The sequence below is a fragment of the Salvelinus namaycush genome, unplaced genomic scaffold (genome assembly GCF_016432855.1).
Source record: "Salvelinus namaycush isolate Seneca unplaced genomic scaffold, SaNama_1.0 Scaffold2582, whole genome shotgun sequence".
Lineage (NCBI taxonomy): Eukaryota > Metazoa > Chordata > Actinopteri > Salmoniformes > Salmonidae > Salvelinus > Salvelinus namaycush.
In genome coordinates, this window is record NW_024059433.1 from 1 (window position 1) to 9,540 (window position 9,540).

Genomic DNA, 9,540 nt, shown 5'->3' on the forward strand with positions numbered 1-9,540 from the left:
CGGATGGCTCAGATGGCACTGGGCAGACGGATGGCTCTGGCAGGATGAGCGCACTGTAGGCCTGGTGCGTGGTGCCGGAACTGGAGGCACCGGGCTAAGGACACGCACCTTCAGGCTAGTGCGGGGAGAAGGAACAGGGCATACTGGACCCTGGGAGCGCACATTAGGCCTAGTGCGTGGTGCCGGAACTGGTGGTACCGGACTGGGGACACGCATCTCAGGGCTAGTGCGGGGAGCAGCAACAGGACGCACAGGACTCTGGGGACACACAGGAGGCTTGGTGGGTGGTTTAGGCACTGGTGTAAAGGGCTGGAGACACGCACCATAGGGCTAGTGCGTGGAGGAGGCACTGGTGGTACTGGACTGGGCGGGAGGTGGCGCCGGAAATACCGGACCGTGCAGGCGTACTGGGTCCCTTGAACACCGAGCCTGCCCAACCTTACCTGGTTGAATGCTCCCGTCGCCCGACCAGTGGCGGGGAGGTGGAATAACCCGCACCGGGCTATGTAGGCGAACCGGGGAACCATGCGTAAGGCTGGTGCCATGTTATACCGGCCCGAGGAGACTCACTGGAGACCAGACCGCGTTGAGCCGGCATCATGGGCACCTGCTCAATGCCCAATCTAGCCCTACCAGTGGCGGGGAGGTGTAATAACCCGCACCGGGCTATGAACACGTACAGGAGACACCGTGCGCTCTATTGCGTAACACGGTGTCCGCACCGTACTCCCGCTCTCCACGGTTAGCCTGGAAGTGGGCGCAGGTCTCCTACCTGCCCTCGGCCCACTACCTCTTAGCCCCCATCCAAGAAATTTTTGGGTAGTACTCACGGGCTTCCAGCCTTGCCTCCGTGCTGCCTCCTCATATCGCCTCCTCTCGGCTTGTCGCTGCCTCCAGCTCTTCACGAGGGAGGCGATATTCTCCCGGTTGTGCCCAAGGTCCCTTTCCATCCAATATCTCCTCCCATGTCCATGATCCTGTGTAGGTGGGGTCCTGTTTGCCGCTTGACACAGCCGCTTGTCCTAGAATGGTGGGTAATTCTGTCCACGATCGTCGAAGGGAGAGAGAGAGGACCAAGGCGCAGCTGTGTTTGAAAAATACATCTTCTCTTTAATTGGAATGAAGGACAACGAACAAAACACAACAGACGAACGTGAAAGCTATCAAAAGACTAAGTGCAAACATGCAACATAGACACAGACAATTACCCACAAAAACCTAGTGCCTATGGCTGCCTTAAATATGGCTCCCATCAGAGACAATTATGACATCTGTCTCTGATTGAGAACCCTTCAGGCAACCATAGACACAGCTAGACTTCTATACTAAACATAAACCCAACTACTCTAATAAACCCCCTAACCTTACAACCACCCTAGAACACTACAAAAACACATACATACACCATGTCACACCCTGACCTAACTAAAATAATAATGAAAACAAAAGATAACTAAGGCCAGGGTGTGACACCCGGTTTGACCGCTAGAGGTTCCTTGAGGTTCTCCAGGGTTCATCGGGTCAACACTAATTCTAAAAGTGTACTGTGTACACTAAGACCATTCACTGTCCTATTACTAGCTGGTACAAACAATATAAATAACACATCTTTGAATGTTAATTGTAAGAGTGGACATTAGAGTTGATGATCATTGATTAGTAATGCCTGACGCGTGTCCATGAATTCCTGTCTGTCACATGAACTGATTGGGATGGCAGTTGCTTCTAGAGAATTGAGTCTATCATTCTACTCCAGCCACAATTTGTTAAACCCCCACAAATTGGACCATGGTTTTGTATTTGACCCCTCCTGCAGAAGCTGATTTGATTCGGAGTAAGGAGCTGAGGGAGAAGGGTGTGTACCAGGTGTTGGACTGGGTGAGGCAAAGAGGCCCGACAGCATCAAGGTGTTCTGGAACTGTGTGTTCAGTATAGCTGAAAAGTATAGCTGAAAACTATAGTATAGTGTGGCCTGCAATTTATCACAATATACTCTACTTCAGGCGAGCAAAAATCTAGAGACTTCCTTAGATTTTGTGCACCAGCTGTTGATTACAATATGCACAGACCGCCCCCCCTCGTCTAACCGGAGTGTGCTGTTCTATCTTGCTGGTGCAGCGTATATCCCGCTAGCTGAATATCCATGTCATCATTCAGCCACGATTCTGTGAAACATAGGATTATTATCTTTATTATCATTATCTTTAACTGGTTAACAAACAGCATGTCCTAAAAACAGGACAGGTAAAAGTAAAATTGACAATATGGAATGGACAATCAGGCTACTCACAACTGCTGTCCATTAGTTTCATCCCATGGGCTAAATTGTCATGCTCAGTGGTTCCAAGTTTGTATACATCATTTTTTTTTATTGAAAAAAGAAAATACTTCTGCATTTCCCGCAGTGTCAACACATTGCAAATTGGCTCAGGATAACTCCTCCTGATAAATTTGGGTAGCTGATATTCAGAGATTAAATATCCCTTTCGGACTAATAAAGCCAATGCAAAGGCCTGCTTGTGGGTCTACCACATCGATGGGCATTCATAAAATTCCATTGCTTGTCGACATGGTAGGCTACACCCCAGTAAGCACGGGCCAACGTCTTTTTGACCTCTTTTTTTGTTCTTGTCCGGACCTGCAGTCTTTTTTGTGTTTTACAAATAGATGAGCTAGCCTACCACATAGATGAGCACTCCTAAAATTCACTAATGAAATGGCTACCCGGAATATGCATTGTGTCGTCCACCCACCAACCCCTCTTTTATGCTGCTGCTACTCTGTTGATCATCTATGCATAGTCACTTTAACTAATCCTACATGTATATATTACCTGAAATAGCCCGACTAACCAGTGTACCCGCACATTGACTCTGTACCGGTACCACCTGTATATAGCCTCGCTACTGTTATTTTTTACTGTTTTTTTTATTTCTTCACTTCTCTATTGTTTACCAAATACCTATTTTTTACTTAAAAACTGCACTGTTGGTTAAGGGCTTGTAAGTAAGCATTTAACTGTAAGGTCTACACCTGTTGTATTCGGCGCACGTGACAAATACATTTTGATTTGAACCTAACTTCAACGTCATGAAAATACGTATTGTAGACGTCTTTTAACGTTATTTTGCTTACTGGGACTATTCTGATAAGGGGCGGCAATTTTGTGGTCTCGCCTATGGCGGCCGGGACCAGCCGGTCACATGAGCACTCTTACTTTCCAAACGTCATTTGATGTGGGTTTCAGTGCAGGCGGGAGATCTATTTTATTTTCGAAAATAACAATAGCAACGTTGTAGGCCTACAACTGAAAACCTTTTGATTACGTCCATCGTCCAAACTGGAATGTTGGCTATTTTCGTCTCGATTGCTTTTGCGCGTCTATCGTCTGAACGAAGCATTAGACCCTGGGCCTGGATTGAAATGTAAATAGCCTACAATCATACTTTCATTTATGAATCTATACGTGCAACCCAATCTTAACCTGTTCATGAATTATTAAACTGTTAATATATTCAGTGACCTGGTAAATATTGGATTTTTTTCAACAAAGAAAACTGAATTGAAGAGGTGAACTACAGTTGCGATCGGCGCCAATGGATCCGCTGGCCTTTCTTACAGATAAGCAGTTACTGCAGTTTTTACGCTGTAGTAGGACAGAGATGTCGTGCATGCTGCAACCACACACTTTTCTTAACCAGCTCCGTGACCACCACCTCATTCCGGAGAACATGTACAAGGTGAGCGCAGTAGAGACCGCCAAATTTCTATAGACATAACCGCCCAATCAAAGGTTCAATTTAATCCCATCGGTCACAATACCGAAACAAACTTTTGTAGGTCCTACTTTACAGGCTTTAAATAAATTAACGCTGTACTCAACAAATAAGTCGTATATTATGCATTATTAAGGTGAAGTATGATTCAGAGAAGTTTCATTAAGATTTCTCAAAATGGTCACAAGACAAGGATACATCTCCAAGGTTTAAACCTACTTTTACACCAGAAGTCTGTATTCAACAGCTTAAAAAACAAATAGATTGTTGAAATGTTTTCATATTTAGTTTAATGTTTAAAGGGTCTAGTAAATGGACTCCCTAGTGGCGCAGAGGTCTACTAAGGCACTGGATCTCAGTGCTTGAGGCATTGCTACAGACACCCTGGTTCGATTCCAGGCTACTGGCCGTGTTTGGGAGTCCCATAGTGCAGCACAATTGGCTCAGCCTCGCCTGGGTTTGGCCTGTGTAGGCAGTCATTGTAAATAAGAATGTGTTCTTAACTGACTTGCCTAGTTTAAAATGTTTTACTTTTTTAAATAGGCTATGTGCCTTAATTTACTTTAAAAGGGTCATCATGAATTTGACAGTAATTTATAGGCAGCTCGGTGGCAAGTAAAATTTTGTTTTTAATATTAAAGTACAGCTACTGTAATATAAATACAGTATCATAGCAAGTACTGTGTAATGACACAGTACAACACTGTAAAATGTACTGTATTAGGCCTATACTGTAAATGCTACCATCATCGAAAGGAATGAATGATTGGATGAATGAATTACATTTATTGAGGTGAGGGTTTGAATTCCTTAGTATTTTACTGTAATTACAAAGGATTGGTGCAAGGTTTGACCAAATATTTAGGAAGCGGTCATCATCTGATGGTGTCTGTGAAGGAAGGAAGTGGTATGTCCAAAAAACAGATTTTCAACAAGTCAAATACATTTATTGTGTTAGAGGTATCATGATTATTTTATCTGAACCAAAGTAGATCATTATAAGATTGTTCTGTACATCAGTTGGAGTCTCTATAAGCTTCAATATGAGATCCTAAACCTGGCATAAAAGTGCATCCTTGTAGCTGTGTGGGCTAATATAGTCAAAATGTTTCCCATCGGGTAAGTTGAGCCAATGGCAAGATGAGCAATTTGAAGTATTTTCTTCCCAGGTGTAATGCAAGACATTATTGCTGGCATATGAGGCAACAATAGGGCCTGGCCTATGTTAAAAGTGTTTTTAAAAAGTGTTTGTTAGGTGTTAAGCCTGTGTTAAAAGATGCTTCAAATTATTAAAAGACAAAAAGTGATTGTGAATTGTGTTTGGGAAATAAAGATAGACATGGTTTTAAAAAGGTAGTGGCAATATTTCATTCAGTAGACATTTTTAGGAGGCTTAACTTACCCTGTTCTGCAGCTCACCTTACCTCATAAGTTGTGCCAAGAGACCACTTTTTTGGGACTAGCTGTGTTTTCAAAATTGTAATGTTTTCCTGAATTCTGATTATTTCCGGGGATACACAACATCCTGAAATTTATGTACCGGTAGATATCTTTGTTAGAAAGAATACTATACTTCCCTTGACGGACTGATGCTGAATGTAAAAAAACTTATCCCACTCTCCCCTAAAGCATATTAATTAATATTTGGTGTTTTATAGTGTTGCGTTTGATACCGGAGCTCCGATGCATGTGCCACTCTCTGTTGTCATCTATGCATAGGCACTTTAATTAACTCTACCTAAATGTACATACTACCTCAACTAACCGGTGCCCCCGCACATTGACTTTGTTCCCGGCACCCCCATGTATGTATTGTTATTTTTTACTCTTACTCTTAAATTACTTGTTACTTTTATCTCTTATTCTTATCCGTATTTTTTTGAAACTACACTGTTGGTTAGAGGCTCATAAGTAAGTATTTTTTTCTGTAAGGTCTACACCCGTTGTATTCGGCGCATGTGACTAATAAAATTTGATTTGATTTGAAAACGATTGTAGTCATTTCCCGGTGTCACGATCGTCGAAGGGAGAGAGAGTGGACCAAGGCGCAGCGTGTTGAAAATACATCTTCTCTTTAATTGGAAGAAGGACAACGAAACAAAACAACAAACAGACGAACGTGAAGCTATCAAAAGACTAAGTGCAAACATGCAACATAGACACAGACAATTACCCACAAAAACCTAGTGCCTATGGCTGCCTTAAATATGGCTCCCAATCAGAGACAATTAATGACATCTGTCTCTGATTGAGAACCCTTCAGGCAACCATAGACACAGCTAGACTTCTATACTAAACATAAACCCAACTACTCTAATAAACCCCCTAACCTTACAACCACCCTAGACACTACAAAAACACATACATACACCATGTCACACCCTGACCTAACTAAAATAATAATGAAAACAAAGATAACTAAGGCCAGGGTGTGACATAACCCCCCCCTTAAGGTGCGAACTCCGGGCGCACCAGCATAAAGTCTAGGGGAGGGTCTGGGTGGGCGTCTGTCCACGGTGGCGGCTCTGGTACTGGTCGTGGTCCCCACCCCACCATAGTCACTACCCGCTTTCGTAGCCTCCTCCAACTGACCACCCGCCAACTTAACCCCACTGGATTAAGGAGCAGCACCGGACTAAGGGACAGCACCGGACTAAGGGACAGCACCGGACTAAGGGACAGCACCGGACTAAGGGACAGCACCGGACTAAGGGGCAGCACCAGGATAAGGGGCAGCACCAGGATAAGGGGCAGCACCAGGATAAGTGGCAGCACCAGGATAAGGGGCAGCTCCGGACTGAGGGACGGCAGCTCCGGACTGAGGAACGGATCCTGGCTGGATGACGGCTCTGGCGGATCCTGGCTGGACGGCTCTGGCGGATCCTGGCTGGACGGCTCATGGCTGGCTGACGGATCTGCTGCTCATGGCTGGCTGACGGATCTGGCTGCTCATGGCTGGCTGACGGATCTGGCTGCTCATGGCTGGCTGACGGATCTGGCTGCTCATGGCTGGCTGACGGATCTGGCTGCTCATGGCTGGCTGACGGCTCTGGCAGATCCTGTCTGGTTGGCGGCTCTGGCAGATCCTGTCTGGTTGGCGGCTCTGGCAGATCCTGTCTGGTTGGCGGCTCTGGCAGATCCTGTCTGGTTGGCGGCTCTGGCAGATCCTGTCTGGTTGGCGGCTCTGGCAGATCCTGTCTGGTTGGCGGCTCTGGCAGATCCTGACTGACGAATGGCTCTAGCGGCTCCTGACTGACTAACGGCTCTGACGGCTCGGGACAGACGGGCGGCTCTAATGGCTCGGGACAGACGGATGGCTCAGACGGCACTGGGCAGACGGATGGCTCAGATGGCGCTGGGGAGACGGATGGCTCAGATGGCGCTGGGGAGACGGATGGCTCAGATGGCGCTGGGGAGACGGATGGCTCAGATGGCGCTGGGGAGACGGATGGCTCAGATGGCGCTGGGGAGACGGATGGCTCAGATGGCACTGGGCAGACGGATGGCTCAGATGGCACTGGGCAGACGGATGGCTCTGGCCGGATGAGGCGCACTGTAGGCCTGGTGCGTGGTGCCGGAACTGGAGGCACCGGGCTAAGGACACGCACCTTCAGGCTAGTGCGGGGAGAAGGAACAGGGCATACTGGACCCTGGGAGCGCACATTAGGCCTAGTGCGTGGTGCCGGAACTGGTGGTACCGGACTGGGGACACGCATCTCAGGGCTAGTGCGGGGAGCAGCAACAGGACGCACAGGACTCTGGGGACACACAGGAGGCTTGGTGGGTGGTTTAGGCACTGGTGGTAAAGGGCTGGAGACACGCACCATAGGGCTAGTGCGTGGAGGAGGCACTGGTGGTACTGGACTGGGGCGGGGAGGTGGCGCCGGAAATACCGGACCGTGCAGGCGTACTGGTTCCCTTGAACACCGAGCCTGCCCAACCTTACCTGGTTGAATGCTCCCCGTCGCCCGACCAGTGCGGGGAGGTGGAATAACCCGCACCGGGCTATGTAGGCGAACCGGGGACACCATGCGTAAGGCTGGTGCCATGTATACCGGCCCGAGGAGACGCACTGGAGACCAGACGCGTTGAGCCGGCATCATGGCACCTGGCTCAATGCCCAATCTAGCCCTACCAGTGCGGGGAGGTGGAATAACCCGCACCGGGCTATGAACACGTACAGGAGACACCGTGCGCTCTATTGCGTAACACGGTGTCCGCCCGTACTCCCGCTCTCCACGGTTAGCCTGGGAAGTGGGCGCAGGTCTCCTACCTGCCCTCGGCCCACTACCTCTTAGCCCCCCTCCAAGAAATTTTTGGGTAGTACTCACGGGCTTCCAGCCTTGCCTCCGTGCTGCCTCCTCATATCGCCTCCTCTCGGCTTTCGCTGCCTCCAGCTCTTCACGAGGGAGGCGATATTCTCCCGGTTGTGCCCAAGGTCCCTTTCCATCCAATATCTCCTCCCATGTCCATGAATCCTGTGTAGGTGGGTCCTGTTGCCGCTTGACACGCCGCTTGGTCCTAGAATGGTGGGTAATTCTGTCACGATCGTCGAAGGGAGAGAGAGAGGACCAAGGCGCAGCGTGTTGAAAATACATCTTCTCTTTAATTGGAAGAAGGACAACGAAACAAAACAACAAACAGACGAACGTGAAGCTATCAAAAGACTAAGTGCAAACATGCAACATAGACACAGACAATTACCCACAAAAACCTAGTGCCTATGGCTGCCTTAAATATGGCTCCCAATCAGAGACAATTAATGACATCTGTCTCTGATTGAGAACCCTTCAGGCAACCATAGACACAGCTAGACTTCTATACTAAACATAAACCCAACTACTCTAATAAACCCCCTAACCTTACAACCACCCTAGACACTACAAAAACACATACATACACCATGTCACACCCTGACCTAACTAAAATAATAATGAAAACAAAGATAACTAAGGCCAGGGTGTGACACCCGGTTTGACCGCTAGAGGTTCCTTGAGGTTCTCCAGGGTTCATCGGGTCAACACTAATTCTAAAAGTGTACTGTGTACACTAAGACCATTCACTGTCCTATTACTAGCTGGGTACAAACAATATAAATAACACATCTTTGAATGTTAATTGTAAGAGTGGACATTAGAGTTGATGATCATTGATTAGTAATGCCTGACGCGTGTCCATGAATTCCCGTCTGTCACATGAACTGATTGGGATGGCAGTTGCTTCTAGAGAATTGAGTCTATCATTCTACTCCAGCCACAATTTGTTAACCCCCACAAATTGGACCATGGTTTTGTATTTGACCCCTCCTGCAGAAGCTGATTTTGATTCGGAGTAAGGAGCTGAGGGAGAAGGGTGTGTACCAGGTGTTGGACTGGGTGGAGGCAAAGAGGCACGACAGCATCAAGGTGTTCTGGAACTGTGTGTTCAGTATAGCTGAAAAGTATAGCTGAAAACTATAGTATAGTGTGGCCTGCAATTTATCACAATATACTCTACTTCAGGCGAGCAAAATCTAGAGACTTCCTTAGATTTTGTGCACCAGCTGTTGATTACAAATATGCACAGACCGCCCCCCCTCGTCTAACCGGAGTGTGCTGTTCTATCTTGCTGGTGCAGCGTATATCCCGCTAGCTGAATATCCATGTCATCATTCAGCCACGATTCTGTGAAACATAGGATTATTATCTTTATTATCATTATCTTTAACTGGTTAACAAACAGCATGTCCTAAAAACAGGACAGGTAAAAGTAAAATTGACAATAT

General features: G+C 47.1%; 1 long non-coding RNA gene across 1 annotated transcript; it reads left to right on the plus strand.

The window, feature by feature from the left end:
* Positions 1-3,112: 3,112 nt before the first annotated feature.
* Positions 3,113-9,167, plus strand: LOC120039156. The gene is made up of 3 exons (XR_005475311.1): positions 3,113-3,425; positions 3,554-3,740; positions 9,089-9,167. It is a non-coding gene; the product is annotated as an uncharacterized LOC120039156 (long non-coding RNA).
* The last annotated feature ends 373 nt before the right edge of the window (positions 9,168-9,540 follow it).